Consider the following 12928-nt stretch of genomic DNA (forward strand, 5'->3'; position numbering starts at 1 on the left):
TTTCAACAATTAAAACCTGGAGGGGCGCAAAACAAAAAACGTGAGTGGGCAAAAACAAAACTTTTCAAAACCATTTCTCTTTCCAAAAGTAATAACCTATCACCGTAAAACCCGTATAATTTCCCAGAAAATAGTAACCATACTCAAATTACCAAAATCCACATATATACCATGTCAAATGTCCCAACATAATGAAATAAGTAAACCAGGTGAAATAAATCAATGAAAGTAACATGTCAGCCAGATCCACCTATTGTGGCCTGTACGGCTGAACCTATAGGTCTTCAAGTTTGCCTATACACGGGTCGGAACCACCTAATGTGGTCTGTACGATAAGGCTGGGTGTAAATAAGTATGCTTAAGTGCGAATAATGGCAGGTTACCAATGAGTTAGAACCACCTATAGTGGTCTGGATGACAGAACTGTGCACCAAACTTGGATCCAAGGTGAGCGTGCGATGCGAGAGGTGAACATCACGTGAAGGATATTGCCCTAGCCACCGGGGGGGAGCACTAACACTGGGGTGCAGGTTTATGAGCTCGATTAGGATGTATGAGAAGTTGATCAGGACTCACCTCCCGCACCGCACGCTCACCTTGGATCCAAGTTTGGTGCACAGTCTTGTCGTCCAAACCACTATAGGTGGTTCCGACTCATAGGTGGCCCGCGATTATTCGTACAGTCTTCACGTGTTCGTAGCATTTAAGCGTACTTATTTATACCCAGCCTTATCGTACATACCACATTAAGTGGTTCTGATTTGTGTGCAGGCATACTTGATGAGCTATAGGTTCAGCCGTACAGGCCACAATAGGTGGATCCGACTGACATGTTACTTTCATTGATTTATTTCACCTGGATTACTTATTTCATTATGATGAGACATTTGACATGGTATATATGTGGATTTTGGTAATTTGAGTATGGTTTTGTTATATGTACGTATCCTATTTTATGGGAAATTATACGGGTTTTACGGTGAGGGGTTATTACTTTTGGAAAGAGAAATGGTTTTGAAAAGTTTTGATTTTGCCCACTCATGTTTTCTATTTTGCGCCCCTCCAGGTTTTAATTGCTGAAACTTTGTATCAACGAGGATTCTTGGCGAATCTCAGTATATGTGGCTACCTCTGAGGGTATGACCTTTACCCACACTACTGTACTTTACTTATGCTCTGACGACACGTGTGAAGAGGGTGCATACCTGCTCACCAGCGCACTCTGGTATTTAGGCACTTTTATGTTTAAATTACTCACATTTTCCATATAACTGCACTTTATGGCTTCGTCACCTTCCAGATGTCGGCCATCACAACTCGATTCGGAGTCCTAGTGGACATTCCGGGTTGGGGTGTGTCAGTTAAATTTTTTGGTTAGTTAAGCTTTAATGTTAGTTGTTTTTTTGGTTGAATAATAAATTATTTTCCTAAGTCCCTTGTTTAGCTTACCTATTGTTTTGTATTTTTGCAGAAAAGTGGAGCCACTTTATCTTTTTGCCTATACAAAATTTCAAGTTTGGGTGCGGATTAGGCCTGACAAACTGGTCATGTTTGTTGTGTTTGTGTTGTTTTCGTGTAACACCTGTTATCTTAACAGGTCGTGTCATGTCGCACCCATTATCTTAACATTTTGGGTCAGGTAAAATGACCCAACCCGTTATGACCTGCTAAGAATTTATTTATTTTTTTCTTTCTAAATTTGCACATACCACATTGTCACATAAATATTACTTAGAAAAATAATTCGAAACGAAAAACCCTAATGTTCAAACTTCAGATACGAAAAACCCCAAATTGAATAAATGAAACCAATCTTAATTCGAAAACTAATTTGAAGTAAAACCCTATATTTTGAAAGTAATTCGAAATAATTAACAATTACCTCGATTAGAGTTCGAGATTCACTCAATCCAAAGAGAGAGAATTAGAGACAAAAATAGCAGATCAACTAGTGGTGGGTTACTAGGCCGGTATATGGTGACGATGGTGTGGTGGATGGAAACTAGAAAGCGTGGTCGTGGACTCATGGTTAGTCGAAGTTGAGGTTCAAGACTGAGATTTGAGAGTTTAGTTCGAGAAAGTGAGAGCGGCTACTTCTATTCAAGCCTTCGAGAAAAAAAGAGTCTAATTTAGCGCGGAGATCCAAATGGAAAGAATTAGAGACAAAAATAGCAGATCAACTAGTGGTGGGTTACTAGGCCGCTATATGGTGACGCTAGTGTGGTGGAGGGAAACTTGAAAGGGTGGTCGTGGACTCATGGTTAGCCGGAGTTGAGGTTCGGGACTGAGATTCGAGAGTTTAGTTCGAGAAAGTGAGAGCAGCTACTTCTATTCAAGCCTTCGAGAAAAAGAGAGAGTCTAATTTAGCGCTGAGAAAAACATTGGACAACCAGGATTAAATCTCAGCCGATCCAACGGTCATTAATTTTCTAAATTTAATATAAAAAAATTATATACATATATATATATATATTTATATTTTAACTTTCAGTTCAATTCAGGATTAAATCCTACTGTTGTTAATTATAGTATTTCTTTTTAGTTGTATAAAATTATTAAAGTAATATTTTCTTATCGTGTAACATGTTACCCACGTGTATACTTGGACCAACCCGTTATCTTAACAGGTGCTTATCGGGTTACCCGATTCGTTATCGTGTCAACCCGAAAACCTGTTAATTTTGTGTCATGTCGCGTCGGGCTAATAGGTCGTATCAGAAATTACCAAGCCTAGTGTGAATACATCTACATCTTCCATTTCTGCTTCTCCTTTAAATTCGGGAAGTTTGTTTGTCCAAGTGCTTTAATCATTTATTGTTTTGTATCTTTGTTGTCTATTTTTATTATTCCCATCTTTAGTTTTTTTTTTCATTCTTTTTGCTTTAGTTATGACAAAAATAAATAAAAACATTACAAAATTATATACTTTTGAAAAAATCAAGAATATTTTATTTTTCTTTGAGTCTTGTTATTGGCTACTTCCCAATTCAATTATGAGATTAAGTCTTAATTTTCTCCTAACTTTCAAGAAATTTTAGCTTGACATTAGTTCTTTACATTATCTTTGTTTTAACCACTTTTTATTTTTTATTTTTTATTTTTTATGATTATGACTTGAAAAATTTATATGCACATAGCCTTGTTGATATGAAACTAAAGAATGATTTAACGATTCATATGTAAATTTGGAGAGCTTATGTAACCCTTGTGAGCTTTTGAGCCTATTATAGATTGAACCATTATGCATCAATTTCATTGATTCTTGTGCGCATGATCTCAATTTTGTATATATCTCTAGAACTGGCTTTATATCTCTCATTGCAATCATCAATTCATGTAAAATATTGGAAATGATTTAGGCATTTTTTTTCTTTTGGTTGATTCTTTCTAGCCAATCCTATAATTATTTTCCCTAGTTAGCCATTTTGAACCTATGTAAAATCCATTTTGTTCCTCAAGCCAAATATTTCTTACCTAGCCTTATAAAATTTATAGAAAACTAAATTTTAATCCTTAAATAAGATGAGGTTTAGAAAAATGTCTTATACCAGATTAAAAATTGATTTTAGTCCCTAGACTCTATTTAATGCCAACATATGTATTGAATGTCACTCTTTTTTATTTATAATTTTATGGTGTTCAAATTAAATTTTATGAAAATATTATAAATTTTAATTCTCATTATGGTAAGTAACTTATATAAGAAAATATTTCCGTAGAGATTTTTTGGTGCACTTACGTTTTTGCATATTTTTTTATGTGCCACTAATTCATTACAATATATTTAGGTACAAACATTTCGTAACACTAGGTTAATATAATATGTTTAGGTTATTATAATATGTTTAGGTACGGATATTTCGGTACACTATTATTGGATAATATATTTAGGTATCAACATTTCGATACACTAGTTTTGTGATAGCCCGCCCCTAATTTTGCGATTTTATTAATTTTTAAAAGAGTGAGTTGACAAAAATGCCCTTAGAGGCGAGGATGTAACTTTCATTGACCATCATTTCGTGACACGTACGAGCTACTATTTTACGTATTCTTGAAGTACTCGATGGTACGACCGTGTAGGCGCAAGTGGAATCGAAATCGGAGTTACAGTTAAAATTTTACTAAACTATGATCGTAAAGGGTGTTTTAGTAATTTCACGTTTATGGGAGATTTGAGTTTGTTTTTGGCCTTGGCCTGTGTACCACGTGGGGGCCCACACCCCATTTCTCCACCTCTATACTATGTCTCCCTATCTCTCGGCACTCTTATTTTATTTTATTCTTTTTTTTCAACTCTCCCTTACCTCACTCTCTCTCTACCTTCACACTCTCTTTCTCTCAGCTGTTTTCATCTTTCTCTTTTTGCAAGTGCACAGAGCCTACACTAGGCCAAACCACCCTCGTTGGAACGATGAGTATCAACGCACCAGCCACTTACGACACTCCAACAAGTGTCAAAAACCCAAATCACAAAAAACGCGTTTATACGTTAGAACACTATATATTTACGTTAATGGTTTCATTTCTAGGTGAAACGCATGGCAAGGATCTTCGAAGCCCGCGAGGTGGGTTCGACCTGACGACATTGTCTGTGAGTGGGTATGTTCTTTTATATAATACATACAAATTTATTAGTTTCCATTTATACATTGAAAAAGAATTTACTACGTATGCCTAGCTTAGACTAATGTTTACAAGAATTAGCGGAATTTACGAAATTATTCTTAGGGAGTTTTAACGAAAAGGGCTTGGCATTATTCATTCTTAATCAAAAGGACATTTTGTGTATGAAAAGTCCATAATGGATCAAACTGTTTTCTTTATTTACTCTTATGCCATTTTTATTATTATAGCGGGGTCCACAATGATGTTGACATTTCCATCTGGAAATACATTATTTTACATGATGCTATTCAACTTATTCTATTTTGCTACTAGCTCGTCATGCTTTCATCATGTTGTTGATGTTATGCAGCTCTTCTTCTGGTCATCTCCTTCTACCAGCTCTACATCTTTTTCTCTATCTTCTTTCACCTTGTAGTACATTTATGTTGTTTCTTCTTTGAAATTTTGAGGCTTCCAATAGGGCTGATGACTGATCCTTGTCTTGCTGTAAATATACATTTCTTTTTCTTCTGCTACTAATACCATATCATTGATAGGAGCATATTTATGCGACTTAGTTAGCTTGTTTTCTTGTGTTTTCGTAGTTAGTTTGTGTTTATTATAGTGATTTAAGCTATTTTCGTGTGTTTGTAGGTCCAAATGACAAAGTTGGCAAGAAAGTGCATTTTGGAGCAGTTTTGGGCACTAAATGGATAGCACATGTATGGGCCAAGGTGGATGGATGTTTTTGGAGTTCAAAAGGCTAGGAATATGATAAGGAGATGAAGAAATTAAATTCAAGACAAAGAAGATAAGGAATCAGCTCAAAAGAGGAAACATTATCCACAACCTTATCCAACCTTATCTTATCCAAACCAACCTTATCTTATCCTTTCCTAATCTAGCATTATCCAATCCTATCTTATCCAAATCAGTTTGTGCCTTAATTCCAGCCATTTATAAGGGATAATTATGCATTTAAAATGCATATTTCAGATTCTAGAAAGCCTTATCTCATGTCCCTACAAAGGTGGCGCCTATTCCCTTCTAGAAGGCTTTTGCCTTGCCTTGCCTTGCAAGCAATTCTCATTCCCTCCAAATCTATGCCGCATCCTTTCTCATCCAATTCCATTTGGATTTTGATTTAATTAGCCTTATGCCTTGTGGATTTGGGTTATGCAAATCCTTTTCAGAAATTAATTGGGCCAAACCATTTTCTTGGTGGATTTAAACCCTTGTGCCGCACCTTTAGGCCCTAATTCTTAATTTCTGCTAAGTTCTAACCCTAATCTGATTAACCCTAGCTCTTGCCGTGCCTATATATATGTCTTTTAAAGCCAAAATTCGTCAGCACCCTCATACCATTCAGAAACACATTGTGCCGCAACCTATTCACCATTCTACATCATTCTACATCAACATACATCCATGCCGCACCCTGTGGAGAAGAAGGAGATCCTTGCCGTGCATTCCATTGATGAGGGAGGACCTTGTGCACATGCCACCTGCATTCTTGGGAACTCTAAGAGTTCTTTCTTCCTTCGTTTTAGTTTCAATGTTTATTTCAATTTGCTTTTCAATTGCTATGAACATGTGTCACTAAGTTCTTATTAGTTAGTGGTGAATTCGAAGCCATGGACATATGTTTAATATGAATTAATTCCTTTCGGTTCTTGTTTTGTAAAACATGAATGTGATTTACTTATCTAATTGATTGATAACATGTTCTTGTGTGTTGATTAAGGATGCATACTTGATTTGCATACATGAATTTGATGCTAAATTGTAAGGGACTTTCACCTAATCATTAGGAACTTATAATTACAAGTAGTGGAGATTGTTATTCACAATCGTGTTATGTAGATTCTTGGCAAGAGTATCATGCAGTTCATAGTTATAATTGCCTTGTCAATGCTTACGATTTCCATGGAACTTAATGTTCTTTGAATGTATCTCTATCATGTTGTTCATATAGGGAACTTGAGAAGAATAATTTGGTTGCGATGCGTTGTCCATTCAATTCAATGAATTTAGGAAAATCTGAGAGTTAATTTGTGCATTCAAGATTAATTTGGGGCATTGTCGTTCATGGATTAAAGAAACAATAGTGGAAATCGATTTATGTTGCATATGTTCATGTGTGGAGAAGGATCCTCTAACTAGCTTTTTACCATTCAATTCGCCCAATTTCATATCTAGTTTACTTTGTTTTGCAATCTGTTCAGTTTTACTTCAATTTCGTCAAAACCAAACCCCATTTTCTATTTTGTGTTTTTAGGTCAGAATCTGTCCAAATCAGGTTCTTTAGAGTGTTTTAAGTCAACATAGGTTAGAATTAGTCTAAAAACATTGTTTGAGTCTCAATTTAGTCTTAAATTTGTCCAATTTAATCCTTAGAGTCTGTTTTGAGTGTAATTGTTAGTATTGTGCTATTTTGAGTCTTTTAAGTGTGTTTGGAGTTCGTCCAAATCAATTGTTAGGTCTAGAATTGAGTCTTCTTAACTTAGCTTTGCTGTTTTGAGTGTTTAGGTCAGTTTAGAGTCTATAGAGTCTAGTCTTGTGTTTTTAAGTCTAGTTTAGTGTTTTAGAGTTTAATTTAAGTAGATTAGCACCTCTAGTTAATCCCCGGTCTAGAACGATCCCTACTTGCTTAATACTACAATTACATATTCAATATGGTTTAATTTGCATGTTGGATTATTTCACATCAAATTTTGGTGCCGTTGCCGGGGATTAGCAAACTTTCTAATCCCTTGTTTATTTTCATGTCTTTCTGTTTTCTTTAAAGTGAGTCTGTGTGTTTGTGTGTGTGTTTGTGTGTTTCTGCCATGCTTACTACTTGTTGTTGATTGTGTTTGTTTCTTCATTTCAGGTACTAGTTTATGACTCGTAGTTGTCAACACATTAGTGTAAACATCTTGGAGTTCGACGACGATTTTGAAAGAACTTTGAGAAGAAGAAGAAGAAATCATGGCAGAGGTCGAATCCACCTAGTTCAAGTTCAAAGGCCGAATCTGAAGAAGAAGAAGAAGTCATGGCAGCAGACAATCGTACAATCAAAGAACTCTCGGCCTCGGGGTTGGCCAATGCCGCACCCCTTTGCATTCAATACCCCTTGGCTGCTCAAGGCAAGACCAATGAGTTCAAGTTGAAGTCAAGCTTCTTGTAGCACATTCCCAAATACCATGGGCTATCCATGGAAGATCCAAACAAGCATCTTAAGGAGTTCGAAGTGGTTTGTTTGAGCATGACACCCATCAATGTTGATGGGAATATTTTGATGATGAAGGCGTTTCCATTTTCTCTTTTGGAAAAGGCTAAAGATTGGCTTTATGAATTAGCACCCGGAACAGTCACTTCGTGGGAAAGCATGAAAAGGGCATTTTTAGAGAAGTTTTTCCCCACTTCGAGAGTCATTCTCTTGAGGAAGAAGATTAGTGGCATTCAACAAAGCCAATGAGAGTCATTTCCAGCATACTATGAGCATTTTAAGGCTATTGTCGCCTCATGTCCTCAACATCAAATGAAAGAATAACTTCTACTTCAATACTTTCATGAAGGACTTCTTCCAATTGAGCGACAAATGCTAGATGCTTCAGCAGGAGGTGCATTGGTTGACAAAACACCAATGGCTGCAAAGACCCCAATATACATAACAATACGAAAGACTTGGACAAAGAGACCCCCCACGACAGCAAGTAAATGAGGTAAGTTCTATTTCCGACATTCAATCACAATTAACTAACGTCACTTCTCTTATATCTCAGATGGCCAAAGGGATGAAGATATAAGGACCAAGTGTTTGTGACGTGTGTTCTATGCAAGGACATCTCAATGACCAATGCCCTCAATTGATTGAGAACGATGGATGGGAAAGCGCCAATGCAATTGGATTTCAAGGCCAAAACCAGCCAAGGAACGATCCATACTCTAATATCTACAATCCAAGTTGGACAGACCATCCAAATTTCAAGTGAAGGGAGCCCCAACAACCCCAACAATAAGGAGGCTTTAGGCAGCAACCCTTCGACTTATACACAAAGCCATACGTACCAACATAACATCATGGTAAGCCTCCAAACTCAATTCCAATTCCCGCTTCTACTAATACGTTGTTACCTTCAGTGATTCAGGCACCTGTCCTTGAGCTTAAACCGTTGCCGGACCATTTAAAGTATGTATTTTTGGGAGATGATGAGACATTGCCCGTCATTGTTTCCTCATGACTCATGGCAATGAAGGAGGAGAAGTTAATTCGGGTGTTGAAAGAGCACAAAATGGCAATTGGATGGACATTGGCCGACATTAAGGGAATTAGCCCTACAACTTGCATGCATCGCATACTTCTAGAGGAGGGGGCTAAACCAACTCGAGAGGCTCAACGTCGACTTAACCCTCCAATGATGGAAGTTGTGAAGAAAAAGATTATCAAGCTTCTTGATTGTGGAGTCATTTACCCTATCTCAGATAGTCGTTGGGTTTCACCGGTTCATGTTGTACCAAAGAAATCAGGAGTCACTGTGGTGAAGAATGCAGAGAATGAGCTTGTGTCTACACGTATCCAAACCGGTTGGAGAGTTTGCATTGACTATAGGAAGCTAAACGACACCACAAGAAAGTACCACTTCCCTTTGCCGTTCATTGATCAAATGCTTGAAAGGTTGCTAGTCATTCTTTTTATTGCTTTCTAGATGGTTATTAGGGATATAATCAAATTGTTATAGCTCCAGATGATCAAGAAAAGACTACTTTTACTTGTCCATTTGGTACTTTTGCTTATCGTCGAATGCCATTTGGTTTGTGTAATGCACCAGCCACATTCCAGAGATGCATGGTAAGTATATTCTTAGATTTTGTGGAAAATATCATTAAGGTTTTCATGGATGATTTTAGTGTTTTTGGTGATTCATTTGATGGTTGTTTAGATAATCTCACTTTAATCTTAAAAAGAAGCATTGAAACTAACTTTGTTTTGAATTTTATGGTTAAACAAGGCATAGTTTTAGGTCACATAGTTTTAGCAAAGGGAATAGAGGTTGATAAATCAAAAATAAATCTTGTACGCTACTTACCCTCTCTCACTTCGGTGAGAGAGGTTTGTTCTTTTCTTAGACATGCAGGATTCTATAGGTGATTCATCAAAGATTTTTCCAAGATTTCCCAACCCCTTTGCCGACTTCTTCAAAAGGATGTGGCATTCAGGTTCGATGATGAGTGTGAGAAGGCGTTCAATCACCTCAAAGAAAAGCTAACTTCGGCCCCCATCATAGTCCCACCAGATTGGAGACTTCCCTTTGAGCTTATGTGCGATGCCTCAGATTATGCATTAAGGGCTGTTTTGGGACAAAGGAGGGACAAGAAGCCACATGTCATCTATTATGCGTCCCAAACCTTGAATGATGCCCAATTGAATTATTCCACCACTGAAAAAGAACTTCTTGTTGTTGTATTTGCTTTAGATAAGTTTCGTTCTTATTTACTTGGAACTAAAGTTATTATTTACACTGATCATGCAACTTTGAAGTATTTGCTCACAAAGAAGGAAGCCAAGCGAAGGCTTATTTGTTGGATGTTACTTCTCCAAGAGTTTGACGTGGAAATCCGGGACAAGAAAGGAAGTGAAAACGTTGTGGCTGACCACTTGAGACGAATGGTGTATGAAGAAGATGCCAATGCCAATGCCTTGTCCCTTGTGGATTTGGGTTATGCAAATCCTTTTCAGAAATTAATTGGGCCAAACCCTTTTCTTGGTGGATTTAAACCCTTGTGCCGCACCTTTAGGCCTTAATCCTTAATTTCTGCTAAGTTCTAACCCTAATCTGATTAACCATAGCCCTTGTCGTTCCTATATATATGTGTTTTAAAGCGAAAATTCGTCACCACCCTCATACCATTCAGAAACACATTGTGCTGCAACCTATACACCATTTTACATCATTCTACATCAACATACACCCTATGGAGAAGAAGCAGATCCTTGCCGTGCATTCCATTAATGAGGGAGGACCTTGTGCACATGCCACCTGCATTCTTGGGAGTTCTAAGAGTTCCTTCTTCCATTGTTTTAGTTTCAATGTTTATTTCAATTTGCTTTTCAATTGCTATGAACATGTGTAACTAAGTTCTTATTAGTTAGTGGTGAATTCGAAGCCATGGGCATATGTTTAATATGAATTGATTCCTTTCAGTTATTGTTTCGTAAAACATAAATGTGATTTGCTTATCTAATTGATTGATAACTTGTTCTTATGTGTTCATTAAGGATGCATACTTGATTTGCATGCATGAATTTGAGGCTAAATTGTCAGGGACTTTTACCTAATCGTTAGGCACTTATAATTACAAGTAGTGGAGATTGTTAGTCACAATCATGTTAAGTAGATTCTTGGCAAGAGTATCATGCAGTTCATAGTTATAATTGCCTTGTCAATGCTTATCATTTCCAGGGAACTTAATGATCTTTGAATGTATCTCTATCATGCTGTTCATATAGGAACTTGAGAAGAATAATTTGGTTGCGATGCGTTGTCCATTCAATTCAATGAATTTAGGGAAATCTGAGAGTTAATTTGTGCATTCACGATTAATTAGGGGCATTGTCGTTCATGGTTTAAAGAAACAATACTGGAAATCGATTTATGTTGCATATGTTCATGTGTGGAGCAGGATCCTCTAACTAGCTTTTCACCATTCAATTCACCCAATTTCATCTCTAGTTTACTTTGTTTTGCAATCTGTTCTGTTTTACTTCAATTTCGTCAAAACCAAACCCCATTTTCTATTTGGTGTTTTTAGGTCCAAATCTGTCCAAATCAGGTTCTTTAGAGTGTTTTGAGTTAATATAGGTTAGAATTAGTCTAAAAACATTGTTTGAGTCTCAATTCAGTCTCAAATTCGTCCAATTTAATCCTTAGAGTCTGTTTTGAGTCTAATTGTTAGTATTGTGTTGTTTTGAGTCTTTTAAGTGTGTTTGGAGTTAGTTAAGGCATAATCTATTTTCTTTTAGTCTTTTGAGTCCAAATAAGTTTTATTTTCGTCCAAATCAATTGTTAGGTCTAGAACTGAGTCTTATTAACTTAGCTTTGCTGTTTTGAATGTTTAGGTCAGTTTAGAGTCTATAGAGTCTAGTCTTGTGTTTTTAAGTCTAGTTTAGTGTTTTAGAGTTTAATTTAAGTAGATTAGCAGCCCTAGTTAATCCCCGGTTTAGAACGATCCCTACTTGCTTAATACTACAATTACATATTCAATAGGGTTTAATTTGCATGTTGGATTATTTCACATCAATCATAGCTAAAGTCTTCAAACTCATCTAAGGCAAACATTTGGATCCTTCGAAATTTTAGAATACTTTTGTATGAAGGAGTCTACTTGTGTGGAGAGATAGGGGATAGTCAAAAAGACTCTTCATTAATCATGGCTATATGCCTTGCTTTCTCCTTATGCATATGTACATACCAATCTAGAGGGCTACTAATAAAATTTATGCAAATTTCTTTCCACTTTTCTGGATAATCTTCTTCTACTTTTATAAGTTTTTCAGGAAATGATTCTAATTGGGAAATATGGTTAATGAATATTTTATCAAGATAGCCAAACTCTAATAGTAAAGCAGGGGTAACTTCTACCACATTATGCTTTTTCTGATACTCATAACTAAAATGCCATGGTCTAAAATCTCTCATGTTAATCCTGGCCAAAGCTATGTTAACCTCTGGTTTACAAATACAGTTCTCTGTATTATCACAAATACATGGTGCAAACATCTTTGTAATAATATCCATCCCTGGTTTTGGATCAAAGATGGGCTAATACAAAGCACATTGTAATTGTAATTGTAATTGGATCAAAGATGGACTAATTTGTCTCTTAGCTTTTATTTGACTACACTCTTGTCTAAGTATATCATATACATGTTGAATTCTAGGTCCTATTGCAATATCATTCCTTTTTGGATGCTTTTGCCATTCATTCCGAATCTTTTCACCTATTGGTCCTTTTATTTTTGTCATTTAAGTATCTAATAAATTAATATCACTAATTCTACTTGTTCTTCTTAAATATTTAAAGAAATCTGTGGTATACTCAGTTATATACTGTAAATCACAAATTTGTAATTGTTCTAAATTTCTAATTGCTCTTATTTGTTCTTGTTCGCTTCTGCCATCTAAACTATTATGATCTAAAAACTCTTGTTTAATCAAAGTTATAAAACCATCAATATTAAAATGTGTTTTAGCTGCCTGATGTTGTTCTAGATTTTGGACTTTCCATGACTGGAAATAATAAAAAACTAAACCATCCAAAGTATGGTCAAAGTAAT

This window comes from Malus domestica, chromosome 13, assembly GCF_042453785.1.
Source record: "Malus domestica chromosome 13, GDT2T_hap1".
In the NCBI taxonomy this organism is placed as follows: domain Eukaryota; kingdom Viridiplantae; phylum Streptophyta; class Magnoliopsida; order Rosales; family Rosaceae; genus Malus; species Malus domestica.